Source organism: Macaca nemestrina, chromosome 14 (assembly GCF_043159975.1).
Source record: "Macaca nemestrina isolate mMacNem1 chromosome 14, mMacNem.hap1, whole genome shotgun sequence".
In the NCBI taxonomy this organism is placed as follows: domain Eukaryota; kingdom Metazoa; phylum Chordata; class Mammalia; order Primates; family Cercopithecidae; genus Macaca; species Macaca nemestrina.
In genome coordinates, this window is record NC_092138.1 from 15,941,395 (window position 1) to 15,956,669 (window position 15,275).

A 15,275-nucleotide genomic window follows, 5' to 3' on the forward strand; every position below is an offset into this window, starting at 1 on the left:
GCATCAAAAGAACATACCTTAAAAGAAGAAAAGCTATCTATGACAAATTCACAGGCAACATCATACTGAGAGGTGACAATGTGCTAGCAGCCCTCACTCTCAGCGCCTCCTCTGCCTCGACGTCCACCCTGGCGGTGCTTGAGGAGCCCTTCAGCCCACCACAGCACTGTGGGAGCTTCTCTCTGGGCCGGTTGAGGCCAGAGCCGCCTCCCTCTGCGGTGGAGGGAGAGGCACGGGCGGGAACTGGGGCTGAGCTGCGGTGCTGGCGGCCAGTGCGAGTTCCGGTAGGCGCAGGCGCGGGCGCAGGCTCGGTGGTTCCCCGCACACAGAGCCGCAGGCGGGAGCCCCCACCCCAGGGCAGTGAGGGGCTTAGCACCTGGGCCAGCAGCTGCGGAGGTTGTGCCGGGTGCCCCAGCAGCACAGAACCGCCAACGCTGCACTCAAATTCTCGCCAGGTTTAGCTGCTTCCCCGCAGGGCAGGGCTCCGGACCTGCAGCCGGCCAAGTCTGAGCTCCCCTGCTGCGTGGGCTCCCCGGCAGCGGGAGCCTCCCTGATGGGCGCTGTCCACTGCTCCATGGTGCCTGGTCCCATGGACAGCCCAAGGGCTGAGGAGTGCAGGCACAGCTCCGGACTGGTGGGCAGCTCCGCCTGCAGCCAGGATGCAGGATCCACTGGGTGAAGCCAGCTGGTCTCCTGAGCCAGATGGGGACTTGGAGGACTTCTATGTCTAGCTAGAGGATTGTAAATACACCAATCAGCACTCTGTGTCTAGCTCAGGGTTTCTAAATACACCAATCAGTACTCTGTGTCTAGCTCAAGGTTTGTAAACACACCAATCAGCACTCTGTGTCTAGCTCAACACACTGTCAAAACGGACCAATCAGCTCTCTGTAAAATAGACCAATCAGCTCTCTGTAAAATGTCCAATCAGCAGGATGTGGGTGGGGTCAGATAAGGGAATAAAAGCTGGAGCCAGCAGTGGCAACCCGCTGGGACCCCTTCCACACTATGAAAGCTTTGTTCTTTTGCTCTTTGCAATAAATCTTGCTGCTGCCCACTCTTTGGGTCCACGCTGCCTTTATGAGCTGTAACACTCACCGCGAAGGTCTGTAGCTTCACTCCTGACAGCGAGACCACAAACCCACCAGAAGGAAGAAGCTCCAGACACATCTCAACGTCTGAAGGAACAAACTCTGGACACACTATCTTTAAGAACTGTAACATTCACCGCGAGGGTCCGCGGCTTCATTCTTGAAGTCAGTGAGACCAAGAACCCACCAATTCCGGACACAATACTGCATTGGAAAAAGGTGGAAACATTTCCCTTAAGAACAGAACAAGATGGGGATGCGCACTCTCATCACAGACACAGAGACCAATGGAACAGACTAGAAAACCCAGGAATAAAGCTGCACTCCTACAGCCATCTGATCTTTGACAAAGTCAACAGTAACAAGCAATGAGGAAATGGCCCCCTATTTGATAAGTGGTGTGAGGATAGTTGGCTAGCCATATGCAGAAGAATAAAACTGGACCCTTACCTTCCACCATATTAAAAAACTGACTCAAGATGTATTAAAAATTATAAGACCTCAAATTATAAGAATCCCAGAAGAAAACCTAGGAAACACTATTCTGGACATTGGTCTTGAGAAAGAATTGATGACTAAGTCCTCAAAAGCAATTGTAACAAAACCAAAAAATAACAAGTAGGACCTAATTAAACTAAAGAGCTTCTGTACAGCAAAAGAAACTATCAACAGAGTAAACAGACTATCTACAGAATAGGAGAAAATATTTGCAAACTATGCATTCAATGAAGGTCTAATATCCAGAATCTATAAGGAACTTAAACAAATCAACAAGCAAAAAAAACAAATAACCCCATTAAAAAGTGGGCAAAAGACACACACGTCTCAAAAGAGACTTAAAAGCAGCCAAAACAAAAATATGAAAAAATACTCAACATCGTTAATCAGCAGAGAAATGCAAATCAAAACCACAATGAGATACCAGTCAGAATGGCTATTATTAAAAAGTCAAAAAATAATAGATGTTGGTGAGGCTGCAGATAAAAGGGAACACGTATGCACTGTTGGTGGGAATGTAAATTAGTTCAGCCACTGTGGAAAGCAGTTTGGAGATTTCTCAAAGAACTTAAACAGAACTACCATTCGACCCAGAAATCTCATTCCAAAAGAAAAGAAATCATTCTACCAAAAAAACACGTGCACTTGTATGTTCCTCACAGCACTATTCACAAGAGCAAACACATGGAATCAATGTAGGTACCCATCAACAGTGGACTGGATGATGAAAATGGATACGTATACACCATGTAATACTACACAGCCATAAAAAAGAATGAAATCATGTCCTTTGCAGCAACATGGATGCAGCTGGAGGCCATTATCCTAAGTAAAATAAGGCAGAAACAGAAAACCAATTACTGCATGTTCTCACTTATAAGTGAGAGCTAAACACTGGATACTCACGGACATAAAGATGGGAACAATAGATACTGGGGACTACTGGAGAGGGGGAGGGAGGCAGAGGGGATAAGTGTTGAAAGATTAACTACTGGGTTCTATACTGACTACCTGGATGACTGCATCATCTGTATCCCAAACTAGCATCATGCAATATGCCCATATAACAAACCCGTGAATCTAAAATAAATAAATAAAATAAAATAGCCCCTGAATCTAAAATAAAAGTTGAAAACAATTGTATATAAATAAAAAAGATATAAAGTGACTTTCTCAAGAGATCACATGTAAATTATGATCTAGAACAATGCTTCCCATGTTGTCTCTAGTGGGTCTCAGTTTACCACAAAATAGGTGACCATGTATACTCTTCTTATAATTGCTAAAAGCATATTACCATATTTAAAGCTCTGAAAAGTCTTGGACTTAAAAAAAAATTGTTTAAGTTTTTTAAGTCAACACTCTCCAAACTTATTTACCTGCAGAATTTTTTATTTTTTAAAATACCATTTATTGTTCTGTCAAATACCCTTTTAAAAATAAAAATATTAAGCTAGGAATATGTCCTTAAAATATCAAAGATGATAGAAATATTAGATGACTGAATAAAAGTTCTCAATGCCAACATACTTGGAGTGGAAGCCTACATGTAATCCCACTTTCTAAATGCCCTCCTTTATAAATATCCTCAGCTATTGTATTTGTGTTGTGCCTGTGGTAGAGGAATAATGCTAAAATGTTGTTCCACTAATGCTTAACAAGAACTATTACAAGTATGAATTTGTTTCTAAATATGAAGGCCAAGAATCTAAAATGAAATTGCAATTATGTAAGTGGTATCTACCATCTTGAATACTGATCTGACAGATCCTCTCTACAAGACCACATTCTCAAAGCTCCAGGCCTTCTTTGAGACTAGAAGCTGAGCCTCCCAGGTATTCCTAGAGGGTCTATCGGATGGAGAGCCTTTGCTTCAAGCAGAACCAGTCGACACCTACATCTACTCACTTCCTCCAGGCATTCAGGCATCTTCCTTGCCATTATTAACTTCCCAGGTCAGTCCTGTTAATGTCAGTCCTGTTTGTGTTCATAAAAACAGCAAACTCAGACTACCTAAAGTCCTTGGATGATCTCAAGACATGCCACTTCCTAAGTCAGCCCTCTGCCAGGCACAGTGGTTCATGTCTGTAATTCCAATACTTTGGGAGGCAGAGGTGGGATGATCACTTCAGGCCAGGAGTTTGAGACCAGTGTAGGCAACATAGTGAGTTTTTTGTCTCTACAAAAAACTAAAAAATTAGCCAGGTATGGTGGCGCATGCCTGTAGTCCCAGCTACTCGGGAGGCTGAGGCAGGAGGATCTGATGACCTATGAGCTATGTGCTATGATTGCACCACTGCACTCCAGCTGGGCAACAGAGCAAGACCCTGTCTTTAAAACAAATAAACAAAAAAATCCTAAGTCAGCAATTGAGAAAAAAGTGGCAAAGGAGCCACTAAATGGCACATCCTTTCAAGAAAGGTTGTTGAAGCAAAGCAAGGCACAGAACAGTGAGGGTAATGTAGAAGCTGGCACAGAATGCTTGTGCTTAAGGACAGGCATAACTTAAAGCAAGTGACTGTAGCCTCCAATAAGAGAAGTGCTCCAGCCTGGCTCTCCCCCACTTCATTCCAATTTCAGCTTTATCACTTCATGAGAACTGTCCCATGGTAGAAGTAAGACCTTTGAATCTGCCAGTAATACTTCATCAGATCTGTCCTCTGCAGTCAGCTAGTGACTTCCTATATCTCACTTTCAGTTTGTAGCCCTTGTACCTTAGCTTAGTTGGCCCTGCATTTGCCTCTACTGCCCTCTCTTCCTGACAGACCTATCTTGTCCTGGGCCTCAGTTTCTCAGCTTTTAGAAACTTTAATCATTCTTTGAGGCTTGGCTCAGTAGCAGTCAGAATTAGTCTTTCCCTCCTTGGTTTCCCTCCCCTGTCTCCATGAGCTCCATTCTTCTATAGAGAGCAAAATTAAGGGCTGGGCCAGTTGGGTGGTAGCCCAGAGTAACAATCTATAGGAGGGGTTTTCATTGAAATAAAATGGTACCATGGTACCCACATGCAATTCCATAAATAGCTGAAAATATACACATATAAATTGACCTTAAAAATACGAAAATCAGCTGGGCATGGTGGCACACATCTATAATCCCAGTTGGGAGGTTGAGGCACAAGAATCACTTGAACCTGGGAAGCAGAGGTTGCAGTGAGCCAAGATCGTGCCACTGCACTCCAGCCTGGGTGACAGAGCAAGGCCCTGCCTCAAAAAAAAAAAAAAAAAAAATAGATCTTGCTCATCAAAGCTGAGGGTACACTTTAATAGAAAATTAAAAATTCAGGCTGGTAATAACCTCTCTCCTGCTAAATAAATGCAGAACAAATATTTTTTAAATATTGTTTTTTAAGGATATCGAATTATCTTTCCCAGCATCTCTGCCTGATATGATCTGGGTCTGTTTTTGTTACAATCTAACTACAATACAGTAAGTTGCATATCTGCCTTTGTCACTTTGATATTTGTATTCCCCAGAAGGTAGCACAGTGCCTTGCATATGGTAGGTGTTCAATTAAACTATGTTAGGTAAATTAATTGGTAGTCGTCCTTACAACCAACCATAGGCTATAGTTTAACAGAAATTGGGAAAGAAAGCTGAAAAGTACCGCAATTACACCAAGCTGTTTAATTACCTTAACTCTTCCAGGAAATCTGAAAAAGTAAACAAGCAAATTGAGAGAGAGAAACCAGTTCCCTTTGTAAGGATAACTTGTGCCTGCCTAAGAGACACTGCTATGTGAAAGAAGGAAGGAGAGAGATGTTATTTAGCAGAGTTGATGAAAAGCACAGCGTTTCTCTTCCTCCTAAGTTGAACATTGACTAAATGGTTTCATTATTTGTTTTATAATTTTCTAAACCATTACACACACTCACAACCCAATGCCAAATACAAATAATTTCATTAATCCAGTTTTGAGATTTTCCACCAGACTCTTTTATCTCTGTTAATGCAGAGTAACTGAAAGTGAATAGCCAACATGGTAAATTAGACTAGAAGTAAATTCACCCATTTGGTTCTTTCCTCTGCCTTTCCTATGCTGTTTTCTGTTGACACCTCACCATCACCATAAGCATACACATACAAACACATACATGCACACGTGCGCATAGGTACCCCAAGTAAAATTATTATATGAAATAAATCACCTTCATTACGCAGAAAAGTATGTCCCATTTCTTAGGTTTCTTATGACACGTTCTTTGGATTCAGTCAGACTACCAGACCTAACTCTACACAAGCTCCATCATTTAATACCCATCTAACCTTTGGCAAGTTACATAACCTCTTCTTTGAGTCTCAGCTTTTCTTCTGGAAAATAGAGTTGATGATGTTCATCTTTCAGGTTTTCTGGCAGTGTTAACTTGGATAACATAAAAATACCTAGTGCAGTTGCAAAGACACAGTGAGCACTCAGTAAAAGTATCCCCTTTCTTACTGTCTCAATTTTCTCCTAAGAAGTTGGGTCACATGGTCAATGAATTTCTTTTTTTTTTTTTTTTTTTTGAGATGTAATCTTGCTCTGTTGCCCAGGCTGGAGTGCAGTGGCAAGATCTGGGCTCACTGCAAGCTCCGCCTCCTGGGTTCACGCCATTCTCCTACCTTAGCCTCCCGAGTAGCTGGGACTACAGGCACCCGCCACCACGCCGGGCTAAATTTTTTGTGTTTTTAGTAGAGACAGGGTTTCACCCTGTTAGCCAGGATGGTATCAATCTCCTGACCTTGTGATCTGCCTACCTTAGCCTCCCAAAGTGCTGGGATTACAGGCTTGAGTCACTGCGCCCAGCCAGCCAATGAATTTCTAAAATAACCCACTATAAGTGTGAAATTGTTTATATGTACTTAACCCCATGCCCATAGTGAGAGGTGACAATGTGCTAACAGCCCTCGCTCTCCGTGCCTCCTCGGCCTCGGCATCCACTCTGGCGGTGCTTGAGGAGCCCTTCAGCCTGCCACAGCATTGTGGGAGCCCCTCTCTGGGCTGGCCGAGACTGGAGCCACCTCCCTCTGCTTGACAGGAGGTGTGGAGTGAGAGGCGAGGTCAGGAACCAGGGCTGCTCACTGTGGTCCTGGGCCAGCACGAGTTCCGGCAAGCGCCAGCTGGGGCACGGGTAGGGGCGCCCGCTTGGCAGGCCGGCACACTGAGCTGCCGCCAGCACTGCAGGCCCAGGGCAGTGAGGGGCTTAGCACCTGCAGTGGGTGCACAGGGTTCCCCAGCAGTGCTGGTTCCCTGGCACTGTGCTCCAGTTCTTGCCGGGCCTCAGCTGCCTCCCCACGGGGCAGGGCTGTCCGAGCACCCGCCTCCACGGTGGGCTCCAGCGTGGAGCACTGCCCCCTGCTCCTTGGCGCCCGGTCCCATTGACCGCCCAAGGGCTAAGGAGTGGAGGCATAGCTCAGGACTGGTGGGCAGCTCTGCCTGCCGCCGTGGTGCAGGATCCACTAGGTGAAGCCAGCTGGGCTCCTGAGTCTAGTGGGCACTTGTAGAACCTTTATGTCTAGCTAGGGGATTGTAAATACACCAATCAGTACTCTATGTCTAGCACAGGGTTTGTAAATACACCAATCAGTAGGCTGTATCTAGCTAACCTAGTGAGAACTAGGAGAACTTTTCTAACTAGCACTCTGTGTCTAGCTCAAGGATTATAAACACACCAATCAGCACTCTGTGTCTAGCTCAGGGTTTGTAAATACACCAGTCAGTACTCTGTGTCTAGCTCAAGATTTGTAAATACACCAATTGGTACTCTGTATCTAGCTAACCTAGTGGGGACTTGGAGAACTTTTCTGTCTAGGTGTAAGGATTGTAAAGGTACCAATCAGTACTCTGTAAAATAGACCAATCAGCTCTCTGTAAAATGCACCAATCAGCAGGATGTGGGTGGGGTCAGATAAGGGAATAAAATCAGGCTGCCTGAGCCAGCAGTGGCAACTTGCTCCAGTCCCCTTCCACACTGGGAAGCTTTGTTCTTTTGCTCTTTACAATAAATCTTGCTGCTGCTCACTCTTTGGGTCCACCCCGCCTTTATGAGATGTAACACTCACTAGGAGGGTTTGCGGCTTCATTCTTGAAGTCAGCGACACCAAGAACCCACCAATTCCAGACACAATAGCATTCCCAAGGTTCCTGCTAGCCTACACTGGGACTCCGTGAAAATTAGGCCTCCTATCCCCCAACCTTCTACCCTCACCAGTGTCCCACTGAACACAGCCCTGCAGGCCTACAACTTGTGGAATGGGGCCGGGCTCAAAGACTGAGTGTTTCTGCACTCTGAATCAGAGTCTTGCCAAACCTTTATCTTCACCTTATCTCCAATGAACAATTTCCCAGGAAAGTTGAGGCAAAAACTCCTGAGGATTCCAGAACTTGGAATTGGTTTACAGCACAGGATGGATGATTTGTGTTGCCACGCTAAGTCAGGACCCAAAATATAAATAGCACCAACTACAAATGAGAAACTTCCCTTCCACCCAGTTCTACTGCTGCATATATAATGAGGTGACATTGGGCCTTGCATTTAGTTTTCCCGAGTCACAATGTCCTTATCTATGAATACCTGCCCTATTCCTTACCCTCACCAAACATTATGAGGTTCAAGTAAGTTGGTATGTGTGAACTTTAAGTCAATACGAGACAATTTATTATCAATTCCTGCCCCCCTAAATTCATCAGAATCACAGTAACAACCCAGCTGCTTAACAAATGTAAAAGAAGCAAGCAAACAAAACACCATGACTATTATCAAAATATTTAAGCGTCAATACCCAACCAAGGCATTACCTTTTCTGTAAGCCCTTCCCTGATTCTTCACACCATGTCACCCTCTTCACAGATGAAATGAACTTGTTCCTCCTGATGTTGCCTCTGCATTTATAGCTACTTCTTTGTTGCACATACCTCAAAGAATTATAGTTAGTTGTTTGCTTGTCTGTCACCCTTGCCAGACTGTGAGGTCACTGAGGGCTGGAGCCATATCTGTAACCTAACCCTGACCTGGCTCACTGCCTGGCACATAAATCCTACTGTAGGTATCTTCAGAGGTGAAAAGAATGAGGAGCATTCTGACCTGCATTCTTTTCTCAACTGTGCACCTCACTAATGTCAAGAGTGAGCTTGGACAAATTCCTTTTCTTCCATGAAATGAGGACATCAGACTAAATCAAGTTTACAAACTCTTGCCCCACAGGCCCAATCTAGTCCTTCAGATGTGGTTTTTGGGCTGCATAGTTGATGGAGTTAAAAAGCAACCTCAATTATGAACATTTAGAGAGCAGAAAATTTCATGTAAAACTTGAATTTTTAGCTTCTGTTTAAAAATGAGATTTCATAGCACTGGTTGTCACTCTCTATAGCAACAATGGATGGAGCTGGCTGGTATGTCCCTTCTAAGACAGGCTAGGAGCCACCCAGTCCACCACAGTTCTCTTGATCCAGTCACTCATTTCTATTACCTGCCTCTGTCCTTACATGCATTTCATTAGAGTTTCTAAATACATTCTAGCTGTAATAATATCACTCTGGGTCTTTAGAAATCTTCGCCTAAACAGCTAAACACACACATATATTTTTTTACCATGCAGACCGGAGGCTCTGAAGCCACCACTCCTATTGCACTACTCACTATCCTCACCCTGGGCTAAAGCCCCTTGCAATTAATGAAAGAAAGGAAAATACATCAAATAGAGGAAAAAACAGGAAGGAGGAGGAGGAGGAGAGGGAGGCTTTAGCTACAAATAGTGCTACTAGAGGTATTATGATATCATGCGTGGAAAATTAGATAGTTATACAGTGCCAGATTTTCCATGCAGCAGAGCAATCATTTTGTCTGTGATCCTGGAAACACACATAATAGGGGATGTGAAAAACTGGAGGTTAATCATCAGAAATTATTATGGCTTTGGGTGTCACTCCCACTGGTGTTCTCTCCCTCCTGCTCCCCATGGCCCTCTTGCAAGGAGCTGCAACTAGCAATTTGAAATTTACACACCTTCACAGGAGAGATGCCTCATCTGCAGCATATCTATAACCTCCCAAGGCAAAGCTGCCATTACTTACAGTATAATCAGTATCACAGCAGGTGCAGAGAGGAGGAGAGAGCTAGGTACATATTACTAAGAAGCCTGATGAGTCCAACATACTGCTCTTCTCTAACAAGTATTGCCCCAGGAAATTTAAAATAGCACATCTCGATGTGCATGGCATACATCTGCTAAACCCATGTGGTGTTTGATTGGACAGATCAACACCAACCTAGCCTGCATTTTCTCTCCAGCTTCCTTCATACTCTGGCTAGATCAATTTGAGCACAGAGTCCAGCATAAGCTCTGTCTTTGGAACGTTCGGTTGGCTTCTTACAAAACTAACTGCATCCCTAAATTCCCAGGTTTTTCCCTTTCCCAAAAGCCTCAAGTTGATAACTGAAAGAAAAAATTATATTCTTTTCCCATATCATCATCTTTTTAGACTAGTATTCTTGTCTCATACCATGGTCTTTTAGTCTTAAGACTGGTCCATCAGCTAATGAAGAGCAGAAAAGTCTTATTTTATAAATATTTTTTATTAGTATTTATGCTTTGGAAGTAGATAATTTTAGTAAGATAAGTCAATAACAGGCCAGGCACAGTGGCTCACACCTGTAATCCCAGTTACTCAGGAGGCTGAGGCAGGACAGTCGTCTGAACCCAGAAGGCAGAGGTTGCAGTGAGCTGAGATCGTGCCACTGCACTCCAGCCTGGGCAAGAGACTGAGACCCTGCTACACACACACACACACATACACCAAAAAAAAAACAAAACAAAACTCAATAACAAGCACAATTAAATTGCAAACTCTTCCACTGTCTCCCGAAATATCCAAAGCAATCTATCTAGGTGCAGCTTCCAGTAAGTTTCTCCATCTCATGAACATTGTTCTCAAAGGTGATAGGTCTGGAGAGAGATGAGAATTACAGCAAATCCATTAGCTACATCTGAAAAAGACATTAGCTACACATTATTGACAATTTATCCACACCTTTTTCTTCTATGTGAAGGATAACACAGGCCCACATCCACAGCGTTGGAGAGAAGCACAGGTTTGGAATTCAAGAATTTTTAATTCTAGTCCTGGCTTCATTAGCTAGAACTGTGACCATCAGTAAACTCCGTAACTTCTCTGGATTTTTCTTCAACTTCAGAATAAAACAGATGAAGTAACTTCTAAAGCAGTGCTTCTAAAATTTTAAGATGCAAATGAATCACCTGAAGATCTTGTTAAAATACAAAGATTTAGAATGGACTTGACAACCTGCATTCCTAATGAACTCTCAGGTGATCCTGTTAATGGTCGGCCTCATGGACCACACTCTGAGAGCAAGGTGCTGGAGCACTGTTCACAAACTTGGCTGTGCACTGGCACCACATGAGTAGTTTAAAAATACCAACACCTACGCATGTGCCTCTGTGTGTTTTCCCCACGCTTATTCTACGAGCCTGGCCTTAGGTGCTTCATGTCTGGGGGTGACCCGAGCTGTCGCTGCCTCCGTAATGGGCAAAACTGCAGACTCTCCGGGTTCGGGAGCCCAACCTGACCCAGTGCAGAGCTTCAATCGCTGGAAGAAAAAATACAGCCACAGGCAGAAAAAAAAAGAAGCAGTTGAGGAAGCAACTGAAGAAACCCAAATGGCAGGTTGGGTGCGAGGGTATCAGCCGCCTCATGCAGAACTATGAGAAGATAAATGTAAATGAAATTACAAGATTTTCAGCTTTTTCCTTGTCCAGAAAAAACACTGAAAGGTTTGCAAGAAGCTCAGTACCGTTTGGTAACTGAAGCAGTTAGATACAGAAGCAGACCACTGGATTGGCTTTGCAAGGTAAAGATGTACTTGGAGCGGCCAAAACTGGATCTGGCAAGACTTTGGCTTTCCTTGTTCCAGTGCAGGAAGCCTTATATCGTCTGCAATGGACCTCAACAGATGGGCTGGGAGTTCTCATAATATCACCTATGAGAGAACTGGCCTATCAGAACTTTGAGGTTCTCCAAAAAGTGGGAAAGAATCATGGCTTCTCAGCTGGTCTCATCATTGGTGCAAAGGATCTGAAACACGAAGCTGAGAGGATCAACAACATAAATATACTTGTGTGCACACCAGGTCGGCTTCTTCAACACATGGATGAAACAGTATCTTTTCACGCTACTGATCTCCAAATGTTAGTTCTTGATGAAGTAGATAGAACCTTGGAATGGCCTTTACTGATACTGAAAATCTCCCCAAGAAACGTCAGACTTTACTTTTCTCAGCAACACAAACTAAATCTGTAAAGGACCTTGCACGCTTGAGTTTGAAAAACCCTGAGTATGTCTGGGTTCATAAAAAGCACAATGTAGCACCCCTGCCACTTTGGAACAGAACTACATAGTTTGTGAGCAGCAGCAAAAAATGAGTTGCTGTATTCCTTTTTGAGAAGCCATCTGAAGAAGAGCATTGTATTTTTTTCCAGTTGCAAAGAGGTCCAATATCTGTACCGAGTGTTTTGCCAGCTATGTCCTGGTATTTCTATCCTTGCCCTCCACGGTTGGCAGCAGCAAATGAGAAAAATGGAAGTCTATAATGAGTTTGTCCGTAATAGAGCTGCAGTACTCTTTGCTAGTGATATTGCAGCCAGGGGGCCGGATTTCCCGGGTGTGAATTGGACTCCTCAGTTTGATTGTCCTGAGGATGCCAACACATATATTCACAGAGCAGGTAGAACTGCTGGGTACAAAGAGGATGGTGAAACTTTATTAATTTTGCTTGCCTCAGAAAAAAGCTATCGTGCAGCAGCTTCTTCAGAAGAAAGTACCTGTGGAGGAAATCAAAATCAATCCAGAAAATCTTATAGATGTCCAGAAAAAATTGGAATCTTTTTTAGCTCAAGATCACGATTTAAAAGAAACAGCTCAAAGGTGCTTCGTCTCCTATACACAATTGGTATACCTGATGAAGGATAAAGAAGTATTTGATGTAAGTTATCTATACCTGAATATGCCCTGTCTCTTGGTCTTGCTGTGGCACCATGCATAAGATTTCTTCAGAAAGTGCAGAAACAACCCATCAAAGAATTGGTAATGAGCCAAGCTGATGAAGTAATTGAGTCAATGGCTCCCTCCCTCACTGATGACAAAGTGGAAGAATTTAGAGTCTTCTCCAATGAGAAAATGTCCATCCTTCTGAAAGGTGGAAAAAGACTCAAAGGGGCAGAGCACAGACTGGCTAACAATACTAGTGATGAAGAACAGGAAGAAGAGGAAGACGATGAAGAAGAAATGGAAGAGAAACTGGCAAAGGCAAAAGGATCTCAAGCTCCATCTCTTCCTAACACCAGTGAGGCACAGAAGATCAAGGAAGTTCCTATGCAGTTCCTAGACAGAGATGAGGAGGAAGAAGATGCTGATTTCTTGAAGGTGAAGTGGCACAATGTGTTTGGATTTGACCTTAAAGAGGAGAAAACATTACAGAAGAAAGAACCTTCTAAATCTAGCATCAAGAAAAAAAGTGACCAAAGTTGCAGAAGCAAAAAAAGTAATGAAGAGAATTTTAAAGTGAGTAAGAAGATAACAGGTACTGATGAAGGAGTTGGTTCAGCAGTGGCCACAAATGCAGAAATCTGCCATCAAGGATGCTGAGGAAGATGATGACACGGGTGGTATCAACTTAGATAAAGCAAAGGGAAGACTTCAGGAGGAGGACAAATTTGACAAAGAAGAATATAGGAAGAAAATTAAGGCAAAGCATCAGGAGGAAAGACTGAAAGAAAGGGAAGCTGGAAGAGAAGCCAATAAGAGACAAGCGAAGGCCAAAGATGAAGAGGAAGCCTTTCTGGATTGGAATGATGATGATGATGGATTTGATCCAAGCACACTCCCAGATCCAGATAAGTACAGAAGCTCTGAAGATTCAGATAGTGAAGATATGGAAAATGAAATTAGTGATACCAAGAAGAAGCAGGGGATGAAGAAGAGGAAAAACAGTGAAGTGGAAGACATGGGACCAACAAGTCGTAACAGAAAGAAGGCCAAGTGGGACACTTCCGAGCCTTTGGATACTGGCCTGTCTTCAGCGGAGGATGAAGAGCTTGTGTTACATCTGCTAAGAAGTCAAAGCTAAATACTTCCTGCGCCTCCCTTCTCCTTGAAACCTTGGTTACGATTGTGTAGACAGGAAGTTGAAAAACAATTGATTTGGGGGCACTTAGGTACCACATGTCCCATTCCCAAAGGGCACATTTCTGGATAGAAGCGATCTATCTCCAAGTCCCTCTCACAGGACATGCTTTGTGCCATCACTGAGCATACTGAGATCAAGGGTGGATGATACCATTTCCTGACCCTAGTTTCCAGCATGTGTTCTGTTAGAATTTTATCCATGGGCTCCTACGCCTTGTCATTGGAAATGCTGCCTTTGTTTTACTGGCAAGTTCTGGAGCTCTTGTGTCATTGTTAGAAATTCCTGTGTTGCTTACTGTACAGAAGTTTCTGTGTTACTGTTAAAATTGATCATGATTTTGATGTATTTAATATTTGCAAAGAGACTGAGTATGATGGACCAGCCCTGAGAAAGAACATTTTCAAATTGAGATGATCAATAATAAACATATTTCCTATTTAAAAAAAAATACCAACACCTAGGTTCCACATCAGAGTGTGATTTAATGACTATAAACTGTGTTTGAGCATGGGGTGCTTTTAAAGTTCCCCAGCTGGTTCTAGTGTAGAGCAGAGTTTGAGGAACCCTGTCCCATTCCTTAAAACTCTAAAATAATGACCTTTATTTTTCAGTCACATTACATTTGTAGAGTGAAATTCCTTGTTATCTATTATCTCATGACAACCCAGAGAGCTAGCAGGGCAAACACTATTAACTTCGATTTACAAAAGAGATAACCAAGCACCCAAGGGGCAGGAGAATTGCCTAGTGGCATACAGCTAATGGCAGACCTTCTGCTACTAGAACAACTAGAACACAGCATTCCTGATAAACAACCTGTGTTTTCCCCCGATTGCTTTGCACTGGCTGTACAAACTAATAATGACAAAGAGAAAAAATGATAGTAGCTTTTCTGTCCCAAATTCCACTAAAAATAATATGAATGACTACGTAAGAGAGAAATACATGCAACTAGTTAAACAATTAAATGCGTAATTGGTGGAGGAGCTACTTGGCTGCTGTGGGTGATACTAACAAGGAGAATAAGGTTGCTAAGGTTATGTCAGCAGGACCAACCATTAGACGTCAAGTGAGCACAGCTAGATGGATTAATGCAGCACTAGGAATACAACAAAATGTACTGGGGAAGTGCCATAACAAATCCTGGGCAAGAGACCAGACAGTCTTCCATTTGATAAAACTAGGAATTTATTGGAACTTGTTGAGATAGCCATCCCACTTCTAAACACTGCAAAACCTACACAGAGAAACAAAACAAACTTAAAAGTTCTGGCTTTGGAACTAAGGCAAGTGGTGGAAATTAATAAACAACCAAGTAAACAGGAGGTAGAAAAGAAGAAACTGGTATTTTTTAATGCTTACTATGGACCAGCCAGTTGTATGAATTATCTGGCCTTACTCTTATTTGTAAGGTAAGCTTTATTATTCCCATTTTACAGATCAGAAGGTGAGTCAGAGTTTGTCTTTTACACCAACTTACATTTGAATGTCAGAGATGGGTTTAAGC

At 43.2% G+C, this 15,275-nt stretch overlaps 1 long non-coding RNA gene and 1 pseudogene across 2 annotated transcripts in view; one reads left to right on the top strand and one right to left on the bottom strand.

Moving 5' to 3' along the window:
- Positions 1-15,275, bottom strand: part of LOC105498738 (uncharacterized) — a 628,747-nt gene that overhangs the window by 519,837 nt on the left and 93,635 nt on the right. The gene's annotated exons all lie outside the window — the stretch shown is intronic.
- LOC105498739 (probable ATP-dependent RNA helicase DDX10 pseudogene) lies at positions 11,088-13,708 on the top strand (annotated as a pseudogene).